Below are 24,204 nucleotides of genomic sequence, written 5' to 3'. Positions count from 1 at the left end.
TCTGAGGCACTCTGTGATTTATAAATATTAATTAAAACACTCTGTGGTTAGAGCACTGTCCCTAATTTGCATACATGGGAATTTGATCATGCAAGGACATGGCTCTGTTACTTATTCAAAGGTGAACCCTTGGGAATGTCATTTAGTCCCTCTGTTTGGCATTTATGTGGCAGTTTTATATCTATTTATTAATGCTGTTTATAAAGTTTTTAATAAAATGAGCAGGAAAGTTGAATCCTTGGCACAAATTCAGATGGAAACAAATAAAAGCAACCATCTTGCAAAGTGGCTTAAATGAAATGCTCCTTTTGTGGGTAGAGGGCTCATGGGAGGGAGTCCCAGTGCCCTTTCTTTGGTGCTGCACCCTTCATTTTCAAATGTAGTTCCTCCCAGGACACGATGTGGAGGAACAGTCCTGACTTCCTCAGCCCCCCATGAATGGAGGCAGAGCTGAGCATCTGCAGGCTACTCCAGCTTTAAGCTGAATATACCCCAACTTGAATGTGAAGGGCTAAAAGCACATCCCTGCTGCCCAGATGCCTGCACGCTGACGATGGAGGGAAGTGACAGCACAGACGGGTAACCCGGAAGTAAGGCTGCCCTTGAGGTCACAGCTCTGATTCCCCCACTGGCGCCCCCTGCCTTCTGTCTGGGACATGCTTCTCCAGGGTCGCCTCTGCCAGCTTTCTCCACATTCTTTTAAACATGGTCGCCCTCTTGCAGACTCGTGGATGGGGAAATAGGGTGGGTTTAATTCCCCATTCCAAGCCACCAGAACACTGATGCTGCCTGAGCCACTGAGAGGGTGGCCTAAAGGGGCACAGCCCTTAGGCCTTCTCCTTGGCCGAAGCTGGGCATGACAGTGTGCTAGGAAGAGCAAGTGAGTTCTAGGCACAGCTTTGCCAGGAAATGGACCTGGCTGTGTGCGTCATCCTGGACAAGCGCTTTTCCACTCTGGACCTTGATCTCATCTATAAAATGATTTGAAGGCTCTGGAACAGACTAGCATGTATGCCAGGGTTAGCTTTGTCACTTAGTAGCTGTGACCTTGGATAAGTTTTAACCTCTCTGAGCTTCAGTTTCCTGACCTGTAAGATGGGGATAATAACGTGTGCCTCACAGAGTTATCAGAAAGACCAAATAAGATCAATTCTGTAAAGCCCCTAGCACAGGGTCTACCCATAATCATCAGTCCTCAATAAGAGCTGCTCGCTAAGCCCCTTCTGGCTGGAACATTCTGTGGCTCTAGACCTACAGAGGACAGGACTTGGCCAGCGATAACTCAAGGACAGGCCAATGGCCTCTTGACAATGACACCATCTCTGGTGTCTCCACCCACAGCTGCAGCCCACTCCCACTCCCATGAAAGCTTCTTGCCCGCCCTCTAAAAGGGAACCACAGCTGCCCCCGTGTAAATCTATGTGATGGGCTCCTCCAGCTGGTGAGCGGCTGGGACAGCTCAAGTGCTGATGGGCTGTAGCTCTAAGCCCAGCCTGGGGCTGTCTGTGCCTCAAAGCACGCTGATTCATTATGCAAAATGACCAACTTCCAAACAGACCACACAAGGAAAGGCCCTGGCTTCTAAACCCTTCTTCATGCAGAGTCTTTTCTCCCAAAGAAAATCTTACATGGAAACCCATCTTGGCTTCAGCAGTAGAAACAAGAAAACTGAAAATGCGGGCGGGAGATGGGGGGATGGGGACAAATCAACAGATCAAAGTGGTACATTCTGATTGACTGCATTTATTTCAATATTAAGTCATCAAGAAGGCATGAGTTATTTTCAGTACATTAAATTTTGCTGTATAACATTTAGACTATGTGTACTCTTTTTATGACAATTTAAAAAAATCTATATAGTGACATTTGAGTCCAATGTTTGCAAGTATTCCAGAATCAAAGGAATTTTGAAAATAATTTAGCTCCGTTCATAATGTTGAGGTCTCCTTGCATTGCAGTGTTTTATGACCGGAACAGCCACAGTCACTCCCCACCGGCTGCAAAGAAGGCTGGAGGCAGGTCAGGAGGTGCCAGCATCTTCCTGTAAGGGGCTATTTCTCAACTTGGGACCCACAGTGGCACCACTTGGGGAGCTTTAAAAAAATAACAGGGCCTGGACCTCACCCGATGTTAACTGGTCTGGGGTGCAGCCAGGGCATTAGAGGATTGTTAAAAATTCTAACGCAGAGCAGGGTCACAAACTGTTGCCACGAGGTGTCTCTACCTGCCCATATTAAAGAACATATGCTAAAGTAGGCTCTCAATCGCTCTAAGCTCCTCCCTGCTATAACAACTCTACATTGTTTGGGTCAAGAAAATTTCATTCGTTTTTGTCTTGTGAATGGGCAGCAGAAAGCAGCAGAGGCCCATCAGATACCGGCTATTGTGATGCAATACTGAGCTTACCCAGAGTGCATTCTGTTTACAGACCTCCCTAGAGCACTTGATCATGGGATCACTACATTACCACCCCCTGCCCTCCAGAAAGGTAAACAGTGTTAAGTGGGCTCAATGAGCCAGGGCACCAGGGTCAAAACAATTTGTCCAAGCCGGAAGCAGGTTATAAACAGCCCTGACAAATAAATAAATACTGGATTGTTCTTTAACCATACATACTTAGCGGCACCTGCTTATTAAATATTTCCTTCATTTCCTCCCTACGCCACAAAGGGCCTTTGGCCCCTGAAAATAAGGCTGCTTTTTAGGAAGTGGACCTTAACATAGAAATAAAAATGAACTTTTTCTTCTCAGCAGCTTAATTCCCTTCCACACCCCACCCTCCCCATTTCCTTCTTCTGCTGTGCAGACCTCATTCTCCTAGAGGCCGCTGCCTTCAAACAGACGCCAGCTCTGACCAAGGCATCCCCCGGCCCCACTGCCCCTTCCACCTTCCCTCTCAGCCTATGACAGAAGGCTCCTCTGGGCAGGCATCACTTTATTGTTTAAGTAGCAATTTTTACTTTGGACATCCCTGTACCCTTAATTACTTTGCAGTAAGCAGATACCACTTCTGTAATTCAAAAAGAAAAGATCAAAGTACTGTATGTAACTGTATTAAAAAGACTGGACACAAACGGCAGAAAGAGAGTAGAAGACAAAAATAGGAACCAAAAACAAGGGTAACAAATAAAAACTAGTAATGAATATGGTAGATAGTAATCCAAGTATATCAATAATAATCACCTTTGAATGTCAATGGTCTAAATGCACCAGTTAAAAGACAGAGATGATCAGAATGGATCAAAAAACACAACCCAATTATATCTTGTCTATAAGAAACCTACTTTAAATTTGAAGACACATACAGATTAAAAGTAAATGGATGAAGAAAAATATACCAAGTTAACATTGATCAAAAGAAAGCAGGAGTAGCTGTATTAATTTCAGACAGAACAGACTTCAAAGTAAGGAACGTTATCAGGGATGAAGAAAGACATTACATAATGATAAAGGAGTCAATTCTATAAGAAGACATAACAATTCTTTACGTGTATGCACCTAATGACAGCGCATCAAACTACATGACAAAAAAACTGATAGGACTGGAGGGAGAAATATGAATCTACTCTCATAGCTGGAGACTTCAACGCCCCTCTATCAGGAGTAGACAGACACAGGACGCAGAAATTCAGTAAGGACATAGCTGAACTCAACACCACCATCAATCAACTGGATACAATAGACATCTATAGACTTCTTCACCCAACAACAGAATACACATTCTTTTCAAGCTCGCATGGAACATTCACCAAGACAGGCCAATTCTGGGCTATAAAACACACCTTAAATTTAAAAGAATAGAAATTACACAATGTCTGCTCTCAGGCCATCATAAAATTGAACTAGAAATTGATAACAGAAAGATAGATGGAAACCCACCAAATACTTGGGAGATTAAACAACACACTTCTAAATAACACATAGGTCACAAAAGAAACCTCAGTAAAAATTTTAAAATATTTTGAACTAAATGAAAACCAAAATACAACTTAACAGAAGTCGTGATATGCAGAGAAACAAGTGCTTAGAGGGAAATGTATAGCATTGAATAAGAAGAAAGATCTCAAATCAATAATCTAAATTTTCACCTTAGGAAACTAGAAACTAAGGAAGGACAAATTAAATCCAAAGTAAGCAGAATCTATAATAAGAATTAGAGCAGAAATCAATGAAATTGAAAACAGGAAATCCATAGAGAAAAATCAACAAAACCAAAATCTGGTTCTTTGAAAAGATCAATAAAATTGATAAGCCTCTACCCAGGCTTAGTTAACCAGGCGAACTAAGAAAAAAAGAGAGGACACAAGTGATTAATATTTTTTTAAAAAATGAAGGAGGGGAAACCACTACAGATGACATGGAAATTAAAAAAATAATAAAGGGATGTTAGGAACAACTCCATGACCATAAATTTGATAACCAAGATGAAATGGATCAATTCCTTGAAAGAAACAATCTGTGAAAACTCACACAAGAAGAAAAGATGATCTGAATAGGCCTGTACCTATTCAAGAAATTGAATCAATAACCTTCCAAATCAGAAAGATAACAAAGGACAAAACCCAGATGACCTTGGGTGTGGTGATGCCTTTTAAGACACAACACCAAAGTCACAAATCCATGAAAAATATAATTGATGAGCTGGACTTTATTAAAATTAAAAACGTCTGCTATGTGAAAAAGAATATCAAGAGAAATAGAAGATAAACCACAGATCAGAAGAAAATATTTCTAAAAGACATATCTAATAAAGGACTGTTATCCAAAATATACAATGAACTGTTGGGGCCGGCCGAGTGGCTCAGTTGGTTAAGAGCATGAGCTCTGAGCAATACAGTTGCTGATTCGGTTCCCACATGGGCCAGTGAGCTGCGCCTGAGCTGAGCTGCTGCTGAGCTGCCAACGGCAGGATGGCTCAGCTGGTGAGAGCACATGCTCTTAACAACAAGATTACCAGTTCAACTCCCAAATGGGATGGTGGGCTATGCCCACCCGCAACTAAGATTGAACACGGCACCTTGAGGTGAGTGGCCATGAGTGGCCAGATGGTGACTAGACTTGGAGCTGAGCTAGCTGCACCCTCCACAACTAAGATTGAAGGACAACAACTTGGCCGTTCCCCTTCCCCAATTCCCCAACACTGTTCCCCTTCCTCAATTCCCCAATAAAAAAATCTTTAAAAAACAAACAAATATATATACAATAAACTCTTAAAACTCAACAATAAGAAAAAAAAACAATCTGATTAAAAACTGGGCCAAAGACCTTAACAGGTATCTTACCAAAGAAGACATAGAGATGGCAAGTGAGCCTATGAAAAGATGCTTGACATCAGATGTCATCACAGAAACGCACATTAAAACAACAATGAGATGCCACTACACCCAACTGGAATGGCCCAAATCCAAACACTGACACCAAATGCTGGTGAGGATGTGGAGCAACAGGGACTGTCATTCACTGCTGGTGGGGATGCAACATGGTACAGCCACTTGGGAAGACCGTTTGGCAGTCTCTTACCAAACTATACAGTCTCTTACCAAGCAATTGAGCAATTGCGCTCCTTGGTATTTACCCAAAGCGATTGAAAACTGTCCACACAAAAACCTGCACATGGATGGTTATGAGCTTTACTCATAACTGCCAAAACTTGAGAGCAGCCAAGATGTCCTTCAGTAGGTGAATGGATAAATAAACTGTGGTCCATCCAGACAGTGGACTATTATTCAGAGCTAAAAAGAAATGAGCTATCAAGCCATGAAAAGATGGATAAACTTTAAATACATATTATCCAGCAAAAGAAGCCAATCACAAAAGTCTACGCACTGTATGAGTCCAACTATATGACGTTCTGGAAAAGGCAAAACTATGGAGACAATAAAAAGGTCAGTGGTTGCAGCAGGAGGGGAGATGAATGCGCAGAGCACAGAGGATTCGGAGGGCATGAAAATACTCTGTATATTATAATAGTGGCTACATGTTCTTACACATTTGTCCAAACCCATAGAACATACAACACCAAGAGCAAACCTAAAGGTAAACTATGGACTTTGGGTGATTATGATGGTGTCAATGTAGGTTCATCCTCCTTAAAAAAAAAAAAAAGTGCCACCCTGGGCATTGATGTTGCTAATGGGGAAGGCTATGCAAATGTGAGGGCAGGGTATATGGAAAGATCGCTGTACCTTCTCCCCAATTTTGTTGTGATCCTAGTGCTGCTCTGAAAAAAATAAAGTCCTTACAAAGAACTCATACAACTCAATAGCAAAAACAAAAAACAAAACCCAATCTGATTAAAAAATGGGCAGAGAATCTGAATGGATATTTTTCCAAAGAAGACACACAGATGGCCAACAGGTCCTTGAAAAAATGCTCCACATCACTAATCTCAGGGAAAAGCAAATCAAAACCACAAGGAGATGTCACCTCATCTAGGAGATGACCTATTAGGATGGCTATTATCAAAAAGACAAGACATAACAAGTGTTGGCAAGAATGTGGAGAAAAAGGAACCTCATGCATTGCTGGTGGGAATGGAAATTGGTGCAGCCACTATGGAAAACAGTATGGAGGTTCCTCAAAAAATTAAAAATAGAACTACCATATGATCCAACAATTCCACTTCTGGGTATTTATTTGAAGGAAACAAAAACACTAATTTGAAAAAAAATCTACCTCCATGTTCATAGCAGCATTATTTACAATAGCTGAGATGTGGAAACAATCTAGGTGTCCACTGATAGATTAACAGATAACAAAAATGTGGTGTGTGCACACACACAATGGACTGTTATTCAGCTATAAAAGAGGAGGAAGTCCTACCATTCGTGACAACACCAATGGAACTTGACGGCCTTATGCTGAGGCAGGGAGTGTGGGGAAGGGCCAAATGGGTGAAGGTGGTCAAAAGGTACAAACGTTCAGTTTTTAAATGAATAAGACCTGGGGAGGTAATGTACAGCATACTGACTAATAATACTGTATTGTATATTTGAAAGTTACTAAAAGAATAAATCTTGAAAGTTCTCATCATAGGAAAAATTAAATTTATAACTATGTGTAGTAATGGACCTTAACTAGACATTGTGGTGATCATATCACAATATATAAATATATTAAATCATTATGTTGTACACTTGAAACTAATATGTCAATTATATCCCAATAAAAATAAATACATTTTTAAATGAAAAAAAAAGGACTAGAAAGAAAATACTGTGATGGGATAGCAAGTGATTTCTTTTTCCTTCTTTACATTTTACTCCTTCCCCCAGTGCTCTGCAAAGAATATCTCCTAGTTGTATAATTAGGAGAAAAAAATTTAACCAAAAGTAAGAATAATGCATGATTGCTGTATAAAATTTCTTCTGTATTGACTAATATAAGAAAAACTATGTATTTGGTTATTGTCCCTGGTTCCTGCCTGGCCCAGAGCTCCTAAAATTCTTGGAATTTCCTGAGTGATAGGAGTGTCTTTTGTCATTCATAAAAAGCCCCTTTGACCACACAGGATTTTATGTTAATGAGGTGACTCAAGGTGGGCCCTTAGATAGTTTCAAGAGAGGGGCTCACCAAGCTTAGAGGGTTGGAACCTTCAGTCCCAGTCCCCCAAACTCAAGGGAGGAGAGAGGGGTTGGAGATTGAGCCAGACCAACAGCCAATGATTTTATCAATCATGCCTATGCAATGAAACCCCCGTATAAAACCCTAAATGACAAGGGTTAGGAGAACTTCTGGGACAAAGTGCTGGGAGAGGGTCAAACCTGGAGAGGGCATGGAAGCTACCCCCCCATACCTTGCTCTATGCACTGAGTAGAGCTGACCTGTGTGAACAATAGGAAACGCAGAAATGATGGAATGTGACTTCCAAGGTTTGGCCTTAAAGACACTGGGGTTTCCATCTTGCTCGCTGAGATCACATACCCTGAGGAAAGTCAAATGCCATGTCAGGAGGACATCAAAGCAGCCCTGTGGGCAGGTCCACACGAGGCCTCCTGCCAAGAGCCAGCAAGTAACTGAGCCAGCACCAGTCAAGACTTCAGGCAGCCTCAGATGACATCTTGACTGCACCCCCCTGGGAGCCACAGAGTCAGGGCCAGTCAGGAAAGATGTTCCTGAAATCCTGATCCACAAAAACTACTACACGAGATAATAAATGTTTAGTGTTGTTTTTTGTTGTTGTTGTTGTGGGGTGTTTTTTTTTTTACTGCTTTAAAAGTTTTATTGACAATTACAGTAAATACCTCTTTAGCAGAGCATAGTTTTACCAATCAAGATTTTTTAAGACTTATTTTTTAGAGCAGTTTTAGGTTTACAATAAAATCAAGAAGGATTTATTCTTGTTTTAAGCCTTAAGTTTTAGGATAATTCGTTTTGCACTGATACGTGACTAATATAGACATCTGTGGGTCCTAAGATTGAATGAAAAATTGTGTTATATATGAGAACACGCATATATATTCTTCTAGAAAAACAAAAGTCCATAAATTTCAAAAGATTCTCAAAGAGATTCAAGACCCAGAAAAAAGAGTAAGAATCATGGCTTTAAACAATAAATGGTCAGTGGGAAAGGCTATGTTCTTTTATATTTGGTTTTGACAGTACCCAGTCACATTTAAAAAAAGAAAAAAGCTATCACTTAACTAGTTTGACAAGCTATTGCTTGTCCAAGTCTGCTCCCTCTTCTTCCTTTGTGCTAAGTCCCAGATGAACCTGGAGAGGGGCCGGATGATTCAGGAGTTAGTGAGCAGGGACGAGTCACTGTGCCTGTGAAAGCCAGCTACTCATGGATTTTCTGGAACATGTCTGGGCTCGGGGACCCCATCTCTAGGCAGAGGATTCAATTTCTGTGTTCCAGACACATGGCTGAGCATGTCAAGATGTCAGAGGGGCTACCTCAGCAGTCCACACCTGCTCTTCCAGCTGTGGCCTCTGTAATCATCAGAGCTCAGTCAGCCCCCCACAGTGACAAATTCTGCAAGAGATGAGGCTGCACTAGTATAGTCTTTTATCTGTAAAACAGTAACGCACCATATACCAATCTCACAGGTAATCCTAGAGAGCAAGTAATACTGTGAAAGCCACCAAATGAATATTTTTAAATTTCATCTTATTTCTATCAATGTGAAATATACATCCCCAAACACTGGGAAAAAAAATCTTTGTAAGGACAACACCATTAAAAAAAATTAACATTCAAATTTCAGTTAAACACGCAAAACTGTATCGGCAGTTAAAAAAAAAAAGTAAAAAAATACTGTACCTAGAAAAATAACCAAACAGAACACTAATAATATTGGGCTGAACTTTTTTAGCTGTGGAGGGCGCAGCTCAGTGGCCCATGTGGGGATCGAACCAGCAACCTTGGTGTTATGAGCACTGCACTCTAACCAACTGAGCCAACCGGCCAACCTGGGCTGAATCTTTGAGTGGTGAAAATACCAGCGACTTTCCCTCCTGTTTCTTCTCCTTGTCTCTATTTTCCCGTTTTTTAAAATAAGCAGGTGTATGTTATTTTGGAATGAGGACAAGTGATGATAATGACTCGCACTTAAGTGTGTCGGGAGCTGCCCTCAACTGCTCTACACGCATCATCTCATTTAATCCTCACCACAACTCAATGAGGTCGATTTCATTATAGCCACGTTTACCAGACATGGAAATGATCTTCAAGGTTAAGTCACTTTCTCCATGACAAACCCATGACTAACAGTCTTCTTAGTCTGTGGCTCATCCTAAGCGTGCTCGGGGAATATCCGCGATAAGTGATGACGCACCCCTGACTGGCTCTTCTTGCCAACCTGTCCTAACAACAATGACGGGGAGTCTGTGCAGCCTCAACCGAAAAATGCCAAGCACGCCAGGCAACCCAGTGCTTCCCAGAACTACCATCAAGGCTCCCGAGAGAGAGCAGTCAGGAAGGCCACTCCAGCGACAAGGTCTGGGATTCCTACTTTTTAGCCTTCAGCCAAGGTACGACAAGAAGAGTCATGAGCTAAAAGAACCTTCATTTGATCCCTTCCTGGGCCAGGGGACAGACAGACACAGAGCTTGTCTATGACCAACAACAGCCAGCACTAGCTGGGCCCCGATCAGGTCCTGGACACGGTTTTCCGTGCTTTATGTGTATTAACCCATTTTAATACTCACAACAACCCTATGAGGTCTCTACTCTTAGTGACTTCACTTTACAGATGCAGAACTTGAGCAAGGAGTCGAGGGAGTCACTGAAGCCGGACTGGAGACCCCCTCACTATGAAAAGTGCCTTAAAAAAGCAGGCCCTGCTAGGTCAGTGTCACTGCCCTCCGGGGGCAGCCTAGCCAAGTCTACACACCGTGAGGAACCACAGAGCTAGGATGCTCGCAGCTCAGCTTCCCAAGACCACGGGCACAATTGTCCCTTGTAACAGCCATCCACTCCCGGGCGATATGTGCAGTGCCACAACCCAGCAGCAGACCTGAAGGACAGAGCTAATTCCAGAATCTTCCCTCTCCCTGACCTCTCACAGCCTAGGCAATAGCTGTGAGACACTGGCTGGTTAACTTAACCTCTGTGTGCCTCAGTGTCCTCACTTGTAAAGTGGTATCATTTTCGCAGCTCTGTTGAAGGAGTAAATGAGTTGCTCCATTGAAAACCCTCAGTACCTGGCCCATAACAATGGCTCAGTAAGCACTAAGCCGCCAACTACAGTCACGGCAGTAGTATCACTCCTAGCTCGAGCTGTGAAGCTCGTTTCTCCCATACTCCAGGGCAGGCTGCAGTTTCCAAACGTGGCAGCAACAATCTCTCCTGTTCCACACGCTCTCCTGCAACGTGGCCATGCCCTCAAGAGGTGGAGTTTATTCCCTTGGAATCGGGGCAGGCGTGTGACCCTGTGTGACTTTCCCAGCCAGATCCTAAGAAGTGACGTGGCGTCCACGCTGCTACCTGGTGCCCTGGGCCAGCTGGAAAGAAGTTCGACTGTCCTGAGGCTGCCACGCTCTGAGGGACCCCAAGGCACATGGAGAGGCCACGTGTAGAGCCGGGAGGAGCTTGCAACCAACAGCCAGCATCAGCTGCCAGCCGTGTGCATGAACGGGCCCTCCTGGTTCCGGGCCTTGGCTGCGAGCCGCCTCCCAGCCCTGAATCTTCCCAGCTGAGGCCTCAAACACTGTGGAGCAACGAGAAGCCATCCCTGCTGCGCCCACCCGAATTCCCATCCCATGGATGCCATGAGCCTAATAACATGGTTGTTTTAAGCCTCTGAGTCTTGGGAGTCATTTGTTACACGGCAAAGATAACTAGAACATACGCTATACTTTCAACCAACATATTTTGAGTACCTGTTCTATGAAGGGTACCAGGACAGACACTGTGAGGGGAGATGAATAAATCAGTTGTATCTTAGGCTGACAATCCCAAAGGAAATACACACAATTATTATTACAGGCTGCAATGACAGTGAGGTGCAAAGTGCAAAACGAAGACCCCCTAGAAAGAGAAAGTGGGTCCAGAAAGGCTTTCCAGAAGCAGTGACATCTGAGTTGTGTCTTGAAGGATGCGAGGGGAGGTACAGGCCACGTGAAAACATTGTAATGTGTTCCAGGATTAGCACAAAGTTTGCCAAGGTTCCTTGTCACATGACTGGAGGGCACATCAGTGCCAGGTGGGAAAGAGAACTGATACATACAGTCCAACCAGTCCTCAGGGACTGGGGAGGTGGAGACCGAGGCTAGCTGGGTGAGTAAGGACAGGGATCCGATTTGTATGTCTGAACTCAGGGGGCAGGTGGAGGACAGAGCAGAGGGCAAGACTGGTAATGGGGAGGCCAAATTCACAGTTGGGGGAGACAAGAAGAGGGCTGGCCTGGTTCTTAAGTTCAAGGACAAAAATATCATTCATTTATTCTTTCATTCTTTTGGTGTGTTTAAATCCCCAGTGGTACCTAAAATAGAGTTGGTCTAAAGACGATGATTAATAACTGTTAAATTACTGATGCCACTTCGAAGAAGGTGTGACTACCGGCTACAGAGCCAGCAGAGAGAACTGCAAACTCACTGCTTCCCATCATCACAGACAGACTCAGATCTCCGTGACATCCGCACGGCTGAGTCACGGGGCTGCCTCACTGTCCTGTCGGGACATTCAGCTCCCAAGCCTCCGGACTGGGTCCCTGCTTCTGGGCTGTTGCCTAATTCACTCATTTCTAAATGTTGAAGCTGCCACCTAGAGGACTGCTTAACTATGACTTCAAACATATTTTAACTATTCTCATATTTACTTAAGTTAGAACATTCATTTTTAATATTTTTAATTAAAATATACAAGCCTTCAATCTCTCCTGATACCAACCCCAATCCAACTTCTCCCTCATTTCAGAGACTGGCACTGCGATGACTTAGAGGTATGTCACTCCAGACTTTTTAAAAAATACATTTATATACATAGCCATTGAAAATATACTGTATTGTTACTCATTTTTATATAAACATTATCATTCATTCCAAACAGACATGTTCCTTGATTTTCCTCCTCCGTATTTTTGAGAATGAATAGAATTCGCGTGCTTTCCTTTTACACAGCTGTATAGTACTCCATCGTAGGATCACAACGCATTTTATGTATTCCCATATTGTGCATATTTAGGTTATTTATATATATATATATATATACATATATATACACATACATATATACATATACATATATATATATTTTTTTTGCTATAACCAAGCCCTTCTCTATTCCCATGCCTGCCACCTCTTGTTCTTGCTTCACCTGAATTTATAATCGTCCAGCTGCTCTCACCTTGACCATTTATACCCCAGGGAAGACATGGGCACTTCCAGGGTGTCCATGGCCCTTCCATCCCATACCATGCTGGGCACTGGGACCAGTCCAAAAGGCCACACCTCCCTGCTCTTCTATCCGAGCACCTCCTCTCCTGTCACTCACCTCTTGCCAACACCCTCCACTCCTGCAAAGGCAGGGATAACACCCCAGAGTCCTGCCCACCCCGTCACAGTCCACACCTGCACTGCCCCCCCCCAGGGATGGCACAGAAGCAGCCATCTGGAAGGAGAGGGAGGTGGGGAGAGCCCGTAGGTTGCTCTAATCCATAACCCTTCTCCCAACCCCACCAAGTTTCAAGTCAGCAAATCCCATGAAAAATACTTATAACTAAATATAAATACTGCTATTGGCCTTCTATTTTCTGGAGGGAAAAAAATTTAAAGATGGAATCAGATTACTTGCCTGGGAATGCCCTCCCTATAACTACGCTACATCTACTGACCACTTTCCTTCCAGCCGGTTTCAAAGATAACAGAATTGGGCTGAGTGTCAGGCTGATTCTTTTTAGGATGAGGGCAGCCGTGCCACACGGCTGCCCCTGCCAAGTCCACTGGCCCCAGAACCACAGGCTTCAAGTGAGTGCCAGTTAAAGAACCATCGCTCAGAAGCAGCGAATGCCTTGTTCCTTCTCCCAAGCAGACATTTCATAACTGTCACTGCTGCTAGTGTTTCAGGCTGTATTTCCGGACCTAGGAGGCCCCAGATTGTCAGTGTGGTCGAGCGGTGCCTGCTGGGTTTCATAACAGTCTCTTGACTGGCCGCCTCCACCCTCCTCGCTTGAGGAGCAGAATAATTCCTCCTCGGCCCCTGACATACTCAGTCTTCCTGTTAGTCCTCCTGGAGGCTAGCAGGATCCCTTCTGGGTCCCCCTCAACGCTCTCACAGCCCCAGGGAGAGGACACTCAGCTCAGGTCCCTCCTGGGAGATGCCAGAGGGCTCCCCCAGGCAGCATCAGAATGTCAGCTCGCCGGGGCAGCAAGGGGTGCAGGAGACCTCGAGGGGCCTGTCCAGTGGCCTAAGACCTGGATGTGAAGGAGTGGTCGTGGCTTCAGGAAGCTCATGAGAGGTCAGTCTGCCCATTCTGTCTCCCAACGCCCAGGCCATGCAGATAGAGAGCTAGACAACGGGGGCTGCCTAGCTGCCAAGGTGTGCAGGTTTTGAATGGGTGGTCTTCAGAAAGGCTTAGAGCAGTTTCCACCTCAGGTGCAGCCCCTCAGTAAAGCACTCCTGTGCAAACACTGATGCTCCTCTCCCCCAAACTCCACCCAAGGCTCCGCCGGCCAGAGCCTTCTTCCCAATGTCCCTGTGTCCTCCAAGGCCACGCTGGGACTCTCTCCGCGGTGGAATCACTAGATGGTGAGCAGCTGTGTTGCTGTCTGCAAACCCTGAGCAGAGCTCAATGCTTGGGGCCTACGAGATGCTTCAGTAAACATTACTGATGAGGAGTGCCTGAGCCAACAAGCCCAGCAGGGAACTGGCTCTGAGTGTCCACTTCTCCAAGGCTAGAAGAGCCCTGAACGCTCACATCCGGCTCCAGAGGTCCCCAGCCAGCTTCCGGTAGAAAAAGGCAGGTGGCTCTGGGAGCTGGGGCGGGCTGCGTGGACAGTGAGGAGAGCAGCTGGGCTGGCGGCGGAGACGCCCATCTCCCTTGAACGCAGCCGTCTCCACACATGTGGGCCGATGTCTTGGCTGTTAGCTGGACAATCACAAGAAGTGGAGCCCCTTCCCCAGCTCAAGTGTGTGCAGGGGAGTGGAAGAGGGTGGAGGAGGGAGTTGACAAGCCACACAGTAGGAACTCAGGGCAACCCAAGAGTATAGATCAGAGCACAGCTGGGCCTTGGATAGCCCCGAACTGGAAGGCCTGTGTGACCTGGGCCACCTCCTCGGGACAGCTCCACTGTTCTTCAGGGATGAACTTCCTGTACTTGGCCACAGTTTCTGTGCTCCAAAAATGCAGCTCACGTAAGCCTATTGTTGCCTCTGAGATCACCAGCAACTCTCTGCTATGGTTCTTGGTGCAAATTCCCCAGACAGCTACCTCAATGGCTGAGCAACTCTTTTTAACCAGGCCTCCAACATTATAGATGCACACTTCACCCCACGCAGGTGCAGCCAGGCTTGACCGTTGCCTGGCATACAAGCATTTAGGGCAGCAGGGGTGTGGTGGGAGGGGACCCCCCCCCAACCCCACTTGGAGTGTGGGTGGCCAGGCACTCTGAAGTATATCTAGCACACTAACGAAGCACCAATGTCTACACGCATCTGAAAACTAACAGTCAAGTACACTGACACTGCTTCTGGGGACTTTCCTAAGCACTTGTTACTTATCATAATAACCCATGGCCGTTCCTTCTCTCTCAGCTTTGATTTTCATTGCTGCTGGTTCGGTCTCTTGTGTTTTGCCCGTCTCTGTGGGCCACCCTTGGGTTGCATATTTTTCCAGTTCGATTCAAGGAACATGCTTTCAAGCATAGCTGTGGACAGGGATCGAGTGGTGAGCCCCTGCTCATCCTCACTGGGGGGCACAGACACACAGAACGGAACCGGGGAAGCAGGGGTTAATTCTGCAGCATCCCAGAGAAGAGAACAGGGGAGGCGGGGGGTCTGAACCCAGCACTGGGAGGTGTGTGGGCTGTGCTGGCAGAGAGTGGAAGTGTCTTCCAAGGACAGTAGGAGAATGAGTAACAGACCCTGAGGCGGGGGAGGGAGGTCTCCAGAAGCAGGGAGAGGTCCACCCATTACGTGATTTACAGTTACATAAATTACAGCACTTCCCCCACTTGGTGAAATATTATACAGCCATTAAAAAAACCACAGGGAAGAATATTATGAACACCTAAAAATATTGAAAGTGCAATACTAAGTTAAAAGAGAAAAAGGCTCTAAGAGGGTTTGAAAGTATTTTTGTAAAGAAAAGCACCCCCACACCTCTCTATATATATATGTATGTGGGGAAGTACTGGGCTGATACATAGGAAAATGCTGGAGAGCAGGAGGGTAGTAAGCGGCTGTATTTATTTGCATTTTGTGTTTTCTAAGCATTCTGCATCCTGCATGGATTACTGTTGTAATGAGGACAGTGAAAAGTCGTTTCCCAGACCGTCTTCCCCTTTACTCCCCAAAAAAGATGTCAGAGAGGGGTGACTATTTCTGTGCAGCTGCATTAGATGTTGTGTAAGTAGGGGAAGGGCCTGTGGTGGGAAGGAGGGGGTTGCTGTGAAGTAGCGAGAGAAAATGATGGAAAAATCGGCTGGGCCACCCTGGCCAGGCGACCTGGCAGGCGTGTGATGTGTCACGTGGTTAATCAGCTGCCCTCTACTTGAGCTTGGTACTTGCCCAACGGCCCCGGTGGAACAGGTTTGTCCTCATCGCCATTCTGTTTTTTTTCTTTTTAAAGCTGTTTAGTCGCTTTCCTAAAATCCTCATTTTCTGAGTTATTAAACTTTCAATTCCATGCTGATCCTTTCCACACCCTCTAACACATCTCTGCTCTCGCTTCTTCCAACCACATGCCCCTGCACAGCAGTCACGATACCGCAGGCCCTGATGAAAATCGTCCTTCCAGGGTACAAAGACAGGCCCCTGAGTGACAGGTGGTGGGAGGGATCCTGAGAAAGCCATTTAGACATTAATAGGCAGGCTGCCACTGACTTGCTCGGGCCAAGGACACGCACACACGGCACAGGGTTGTTTGTAATTTCCTGCTGAGAGTCAGGGCAAGCCGCGCCATCCAAGGCCCCGGGGAAAGCGTGAGGAAGAGAGGTTTCAGGATCTGGGTTCTGCATGTGGGCTGAATGGTCCCACCAAGCAGAAAGGATTCAAAAGCCTTGGCCCCCTGGTGGTGAACCCAGCCCCAATGCTGTGAGGTGTCCCCAGGCACACCCTCCTAACCGGGGGCCGAATGAGAAGCCTTTTGAAAGGTGACAGAAGATACAAGGTAGTCATGAGACACTTATCCTGCCACTGAGGGTCTCCCCTGCCATCATCTGAAAAGTGAAATCAGGACTGTACCTGCCAAATTCCAGGCACTAGCCGCATCAGCACCATCCTGCAATTTTCACAGTGTCTTCTCACGTGAGGGAGGTATGCGGTCCCATTTTACAGATGCGATGAGCAAACAGCTGCTTAGAGAAACTGTCACAGTGGCTGGAGAGCCTTCATCACAACCCATCATCTCTGACTGCAAGCTCCTTTTTCATTAATTCCATGCACAGTGGGGGTGCCTCTGCTTTGCCAGGCACTATGCTAGGCTGATGAGCTACAAGCCCCAAAGCCTCACAGGAGGAGACAGATGTGTAAACAGAGGCTGCAAAGTGCTCACCTGCTATGAAGACACAGTGAGGACACAGGGCAAGGAGTCCCTTCTAACCAGGGGGAGTCAGGCAAGCCTTCAAGAAGAGAGCTTCGTCGCACCAGGTTTTAATTAGGACGAGTGGGCACTCCTGCTTGGTGAGGGAGGGAGGACAGACCAGGATCTCAGCAGAGAGCAGACCGAGCATATGCAGAGCCACACGAGAGAGCTGGAGGGTCCAGAGCTGTAGCCGTTTCCCTTGGATAGATGCGGGCTACGTGAGGGGTCAGGGAAGCCCGGGATGAAGCAGCAGAAACGGGTGGGTCAGGTTTCGTGCCATGTGGAAATAGGCTACGCCCAAGGGCACAGGGCAGCCCTGAGGGGCACCAATATGGGAATATATATTGTGAATCATGTCTTGGGAGGATGGTTCTGGCAGGAATGATGGAAAAGGCTCTGGCCGGAGATTTCTGCAATGATCGCGATGAGAGCAGCTGAGGCCCTCACTAGAGCAGGTCACTGGGGGTGGAGCAGGTTGGTCTGGCAGGAGAGATGCTAAGAAATGCAATCAAGAGTCAAGAGCTGGTGGGGGTGTCCAGGGAGCTGTGAAGAACGGCTCCCAGATCCGGGCATCTGGGCGGGTATGAGAACAGGGAGAGGAGGGGTAGGTTTGGGGGTAAGCTCATGAGGTCATCAGTGGACTAAGAATCTATGCCCTGGGCCCATCCAGCTCTCTAGAAATCATCTCCTCCAGCCAGCCCTCGGCAGGACAAAAGGAGCAGAGAAAGAGTCACACAGCTGATGGGCGGCCAGCATCCAGACAGGAGGTGCCCCGTGATAACCCATCAATCAATTTTGGAATGATGCCAGAAGACCGTTAATTCAAGGCTGCTCCCAAATAATACCTGGCATTCAGTCCTCCTCCGTCTCCATTAGCTGCAGACCCCATAGCTCCCAAATGGCCATTATCACCGCAAAGGTCAGGACACAGCGGAAGTCACCGAGGGCAAAGCCCATTCCTGGAAAGCACTCAGGGACTCCAGGCCTTAGCAACTCGATCAATGAAGGCTTGGTTGAGAAAAGAAAGGAAAAGCAACCAACCTGTTCCAAACAGGAAATGATCCCCATAATGAGGGTGCTGACGATACAGGTGTGAAGGTTATCACTTTGCTAGAGCAGCACATTTAAAATACATACTTATGGGGTTATCAGAACCAGGAAACGCTGGCCATCCCAAAGGTCTCCAACTCCTCCAGTGCTGATAACCGGAGTGTACAGCTGGAGGAGATATGGATCAGTGCGGGTGGCGGCCAGCATCCCTCAGCACAGCAGACTGTCATCGAATGGTGACACATTCTCCAGGATTTCAAAGCATCTCAGAAACCACTTTCAAGATAACCGCAGAATAACTAACCACATGACACACTGATTGAGGAGCCCTTAGAGGTGGGAAAGACAGCAAGCCCGCAAGGCAACACTGGGGCAGCACACGGATGCCGAAGGATTCGTTTTCAATCCCGCCCAGCAATTCTTTTTTCAGCCGTATATTTCCGTCTCCCCAAACTCAGGAAGGACTGTAAAGGAAATCCATGCTCTAGGGGGAGAAAGAAAGACTGTACTCATTCACTGAGAGCCGCCCTTGTCCGACGGGATTAACTCACCAGACCTGTGCAGCCAACAGAACAGGCCCCAGTGCATGGGGGATTTTAGGAGCAAAGGATTCCACAGGACCACCAGCCAACTCCAGAAAAATAGAGGGCTGCAGTGAGGAACAGGTGGGGCAACAGAGAGAAAGGGGCTTTAAAAAAGTTTTAAGTCTCCATGGGGAGGGATGGTGACGTTAATGTGTTTACACAGCATTCGATTTCCTTGCTAAGGCAAAATTCCAGAAGTGTGAGACACGGGACCTGTGCAGAGAGGTTCTTCACTGCAGCCATCCCTGACAGGCTCACCATAAAGTAATGACTCTCGCTGACACTCAGAGACAAAAAATAGCTTCCAAAGCTATGGATGGGTGGTGCGCAACACAGGGGCGCCATTCCTGCTTTCCATGAGCTGCAAGTGGGCACTGCCCACAGTTCAGCTGCTGTCTGTCCCTTTGAAAGCCAGCTAAGGCGAAGTCAGCCCCCAGGCCTGGGCACAGTGCCAACGTCCCCACTCGGACCATGTGGAATGCCCTGAGCTCAGGCATTCGTATCCATAGTTGGATCAGGTGCATCCTATTGTCTGCTCCAGGGAACCAGCCGCCCCAGGAAGGACGGCAAGTTGCTTTGGGGCTTTTGTGAGGGATTTTGTTGTGAATGGGAGAGGAAGCATAAGACAATCTTTTAGTCTCCTCTCTAGGGATGCATTCCCTACATGCAAAAAAAAAAAAAATTGTTAAACCAAACAAACAAAAAAGGGAAAAACACCTACCCAATCCTGCAAATCCCTTTTTAGCTCCAATATTGTGTGATTCCGTGACACCAAAACTCAAAGCTCCTGCACTCCCCTCACCACATGTATTTCCTTCTGCTTGGGAAACATACATGAACATGATAGAACAAAAAAAACCCAAAACATCAGAATCAGGATCTTGGGAGTAGAAGAACACTTAGAAACCATACAATGCAGAAGTGCAGAACCAACGTGGAATGAATACGACTTGAATTAGAAGCGACATTTAAAACACAGGCTCGGAAGAGCTTGAACAGAATTCCGGACAGCCCTGCCTTCTCGTGAAGGCGGGTAGATGGGCCTGGAGACGAGGTACCAGCGAGAGAAGGACCTCCAGCCTGTGGAGGCTGAAACCATAGGCTGGAGAACAGGAGCCCACAGTCAGCGTCACAGTGGCAGCAACATGGAGAGAGAACATTTTCCAAAGGATACACATGAACTGATAACTGCGGTGGTCTCTGGGGGGGATGCGGTGAGAAGCAGACTTAATTTTCACTGTCTACGTCCTTTGGTGCCTTTTAAAATTAAATGTATGCATGCATTACCTATTCAAAAATAACTGAATAATAATGCATTGTGTGCCAAAGCAAAATAGGGAGACAATAAAAAAAGACAAAGACAATTTAAAATGTCTCCTAATGAGACGTAAGGGGACAATAAGAGAAGGGCTCAAACTAGTAAAGGAAACAATTTAAAAACAAGTGCCACATGGTCCTAGCCAAACCCACCTCTCTCCTGGACTCATATCTGCCTCCGAGTTCCCACAGCAAGCCTGGATTCACACCCAGCACGTCTCCTGGTTTTCCTCCTCCATCCGTGCCCACATCTCCTCAGCCATTTGCTGTCTCCTCTCCTGCCTCTTGCCCAGTAACTGGAGTTGTCCACCAAACCTCAGGTGGGCCCTCCACTCAGCTCTGCCTGTAATCGCACTATTAGGCAGTTCATCTGTTCACGCCGGTTCCCCACTTGAGCCAAAGTGGATCCCCAAAGTTAGCTGAAACATCTCTCCCATCCCACATGCTCTGCTCATGATGCGACTTTGACACTGTTCCCATCAAGTGACGGGATCTGTGTGTCCTCCCTTTGAACCTGAGTGGGCTAATGACTGGCAGACGTGCCACTCTGTGACTTCAAGGCCTCTTCTACCTGGCTCTCTGGGGACACCCACTTGGAGCTCTGAGCTGCCATGTAAGCAGCCTGAGTGTTCTAAGCCTCCATATTATGAGGAAGCCCAAGGCAGCCCACAGGATGGACCACGTGGAAAGCACGGGTGCCCGGCCCACTGGTCCACCTTTGTTGTGTCCCAGCCGCCACCTGACTTCAACCAAATGAAAGATGCTGAGCTGAGACCACCAGCCAAGTCCTTCCTGACGTCCTGACCTACAGAATTATGAAAGGGAATACAGTGACTTTTGTTTTAAGCCACTAAGATTTGGGATGATTGGTTACCCAGCACTAGATAACTAATAACCTGCCTTTAAACAGCAGAATCCCAAATGTTTCATCTCAGGTGCACTTCGGGTTCCCACTTCTTTCTGGTTTTAGGTCACGGAGCTTGACCAAGCCCTTGAGTCACCAATTCCAGACATTCGTTTAAATAAAGTCATCGTGTCTGCCCATACTGCCTATTCCTTCAAGACAATGCCCCCGACATCTGCCTTCCTCAGTCCTCTTCTTGGTCTAGAGCAGTCTGAGCTCTCCTTCTCTCCATCCTTAATTTCACAATCATTCGTGGAATGGTCCTTAAGGTCTTATTCACAGTAACTCTTAGCCCCACCCCTTCCTGTCCGTCCTGCAGTCACATGTCTGTCCACTTCCTCCTCTGCACCTGGGGCCACAGCAGCTGCCTCGCAGCCCCTCATCCTTCCCAACTCCCCCCACACCGAGCATAAAGGACCCATTTTGTTTTATACCCATGACGTTCCCGAACAGACTTAAGGCAGCTTAAGCACAAAGAATTCTCATTCTCAAATGCTGTGATGACCATCCTCTTTTGAGGGGCACAGAAGTATATTCCCCATCATGCCAAGAATCAAATGAACAAGGCCTGGTTATGGGGTCTCTGGCCTCCACCCGCAAACTCAGAGAGACACCAAGCCCTTCACCTGGAATGGCCTTTCTCTACCCCACACCTGGCCACCTCCTAGTCCCACGGTAAAGCCCAGCACATTGGTCACGTCTGGCGGGAAGCCTTCCTCCCCCACTTAGGCATCCAGGCACTCTGTCCTTGTGTCGTGCCTGCTGCACTGTACTGTGCTTTATCTCCACGCTCACCTGCCTCCCTAGGCTTAGGGCGTCTGAGTCAGAGCCTTACCTTAACTCATCTCTGTGTGACCGTCTGGGCTTTGATGGCAGGTGCCCAATAGATGTTTGTGGGATGAATCCATTGGTTACTCCCCTGGAACCCCCTTTTCCAGTGCACCTCCTTCTACTCCACATACAACTCTCCTCCTCACAGGTACCTAGCCTTACCCTCCCGCTCCCGCCCCCCCCACACACACACACACACACGCTGAGGCCTCCCTCAACCTCTCCCAGAACAAAGCAGCCCTCTGTCCTTCTAAGAGCCCCACCCCACAGTCACCGTCCCTGGGAAAAGCTCCCCACACCAGGCTGACGATTCCTCCCATGCTCAAAGGTGCTTCTAGAAACATCTGTTCAGCTTTCCAAGTCTTCACTGCTTGATGTCCATGCACTTCTGAGTTGGCCTTCATCCCCTTTTAGCCTCGAGCACATCAGGAGGAAGTCTGGTGACAAATCACCCAAGCTCAGAACAGTTTCCATGCACATGGTTGTGATGCCCGGAAGAAATGCTGCCTCCCCCCCACCCCCCCAGGAACATCACCGAAAGGGCAAGGGTGTTCTTAGCATCCTCGGCTCTAAAACTAGGAACAGTATTGGCATTGCTGGATCCCCAGCTTCTAGAATGGGACCTGGCACATAACAGGAGCTCAAAAATATCAGCTGAATAAATGAATGAAAGAATGGAAGGTCGGGCCCAGGTACTGACTCAGAGACATTGTCGTCTGCCACACTCCCCTACACCGGGCACCAAGGCCTGAGAGGTGGCATGACGCGGCCAAGGTCACCAGCACATCAGTGAGGGACTGGAACCGCCATTGGCCTCGCTCCCCGGCACATGGCCCTCCTTCTGCCCAACCCAGCTTTCCCACCACCCACCCCGTCCACGCTCCACAGGCAGCATCTCCACGAGGAGCTCTGGACCGCATCCAGGAGCATTTTTCTTCCTGGCTTTAAGACAAATTGTGACAAATGGCTCCGCAGATCTGCTGGGCCATGAAGGCTGAGCAGATGGGACTGCAACTCACACTATCCACTTAAATTCTGCTCGATGCTATTTCAAATGAGGGCATTTTATCCTGAAATTATAAAAAGCATTGTTGAGGGTGGGGGTGCACTTCTAAGTCTGCCAGCACATTCGTTTACAAATCGACTTGTTCCTGGCCCCTCTGAGTGATCATACATTTTACCCATTCGCCCCTTGCTCTCCTCCACCGAGAAGTCCTGACTCATGTAAAGAATGCTAGATGCTTGGGACCCTCTGGACTAACCACCCACAGTACCTGTGGACACTCTCCCTGCAGAGGCATGTCTCCATAGATGGCAGACCAGGTGGGGAACTTCTTTACCTAGAACTGAAGTTGGGCTCACGGGTCCCGGATACGGGACAAGCCGAGCCTCTCACTTATCCATTCAGTGGGCAAAACCGGAGCCCGTTCTAAGCACCGAGCACTGAAGCAGCCACTACAGCTCCAGAGAGATGTGCGGGGACAGTCTTGAACTCTCAAGGAATTTGCCATCTAGGAGTTCTGCTTTCCAGGCTGAAGAGCCCAAGACCTTCCATGGCCGTATGTACAACATGGACTCAGTTTCTCACAAACGGGCTGCAGTTTGCCTCTGTCCCTCCACGTGGGCTGCCCAGAACTGTGCGTCACTCCCCACATGTGGTGTGACCAGCATGGAGCAAGCACACCATCAGCCCTGGTTCCAGATATTAAATTTCTTTCAGTGCAGACAAGACGGCTTTGTTGGGTGGCCGTATCACATGGCTGACGCCTGCCAACCAAAACCTTCCATTCTTCCCACAGCCTTTCACTCCCCCACAAACCCCCGCCCCCGCCTCCACTGTGCAGCTGGATTCAGAACCCAGCGTTTAACCCTCCCTATTCCATCCTAACAGAATCCAGCCCATCAGCCCATCTCTTATCTTTCTTATCAACCAACATACTTACTGTCCCTTCTGGTTTCAAAGTCCTGTAGATGACTTTAAATGATTTGGATGGTGTGACCTCTACCTTTATCAAAACTCACTAGAAAAATGTAGAAAGGTCAACACCCAAATCCAGCCAGAGAACTCTGAAGTCTGTGGTTGGGCACATTATTCCCCTGTTCTTGTCTTGCATCAAATCAAGTGCATCAGATCACAGTGCCTCTTGCTAGCATCCATAGTACGTAGTCTCAGCAAATACACTAATTTGACACCAAATGCTCAGCCATTCCACACATATTAAAAATAAAAATACGGACCAGCCAAGTGGCTCAGCTGGTTAAGAGTTGGCTTAAGAGTGCGAGCTCTGAGCAACAGGGCCGCCGGTTCGATTCCCACATGGGCCGGTGATGCTAC

General features: G+C 47.1%; 1 protein-coding gene across 4 annotated transcripts in view; it reads right to left on the bottom strand.

The window, feature by feature from the left end:
• IGSF3 (immunoglobulin superfamily member 3) overlaps positions 1-24,204 on the bottom strand; it is a 102,379-nt gene that overhangs the window by 46,315 nt on the left and 31,860 nt on the right. The gene's annotated exons all lie outside the window — the stretch shown is intronic.

Source organism: Hipposideros armiger, unplaced genomic scaffold (genome assembly GCF_001890085.2).
Source record: "Hipposideros armiger isolate ML-2016 unplaced genomic scaffold, ASM189008v1 scaffold_349, whole genome shotgun sequence".
NCBI classification, from domain to species: Eukaryota; Metazoa; Chordata; class Mammalia; order Chiroptera; family Hipposideridae; genus Hipposideros; species Hipposideros armiger.
This window is presented reverse-complemented; position numbering and strand designations above follow the sequence as displayed.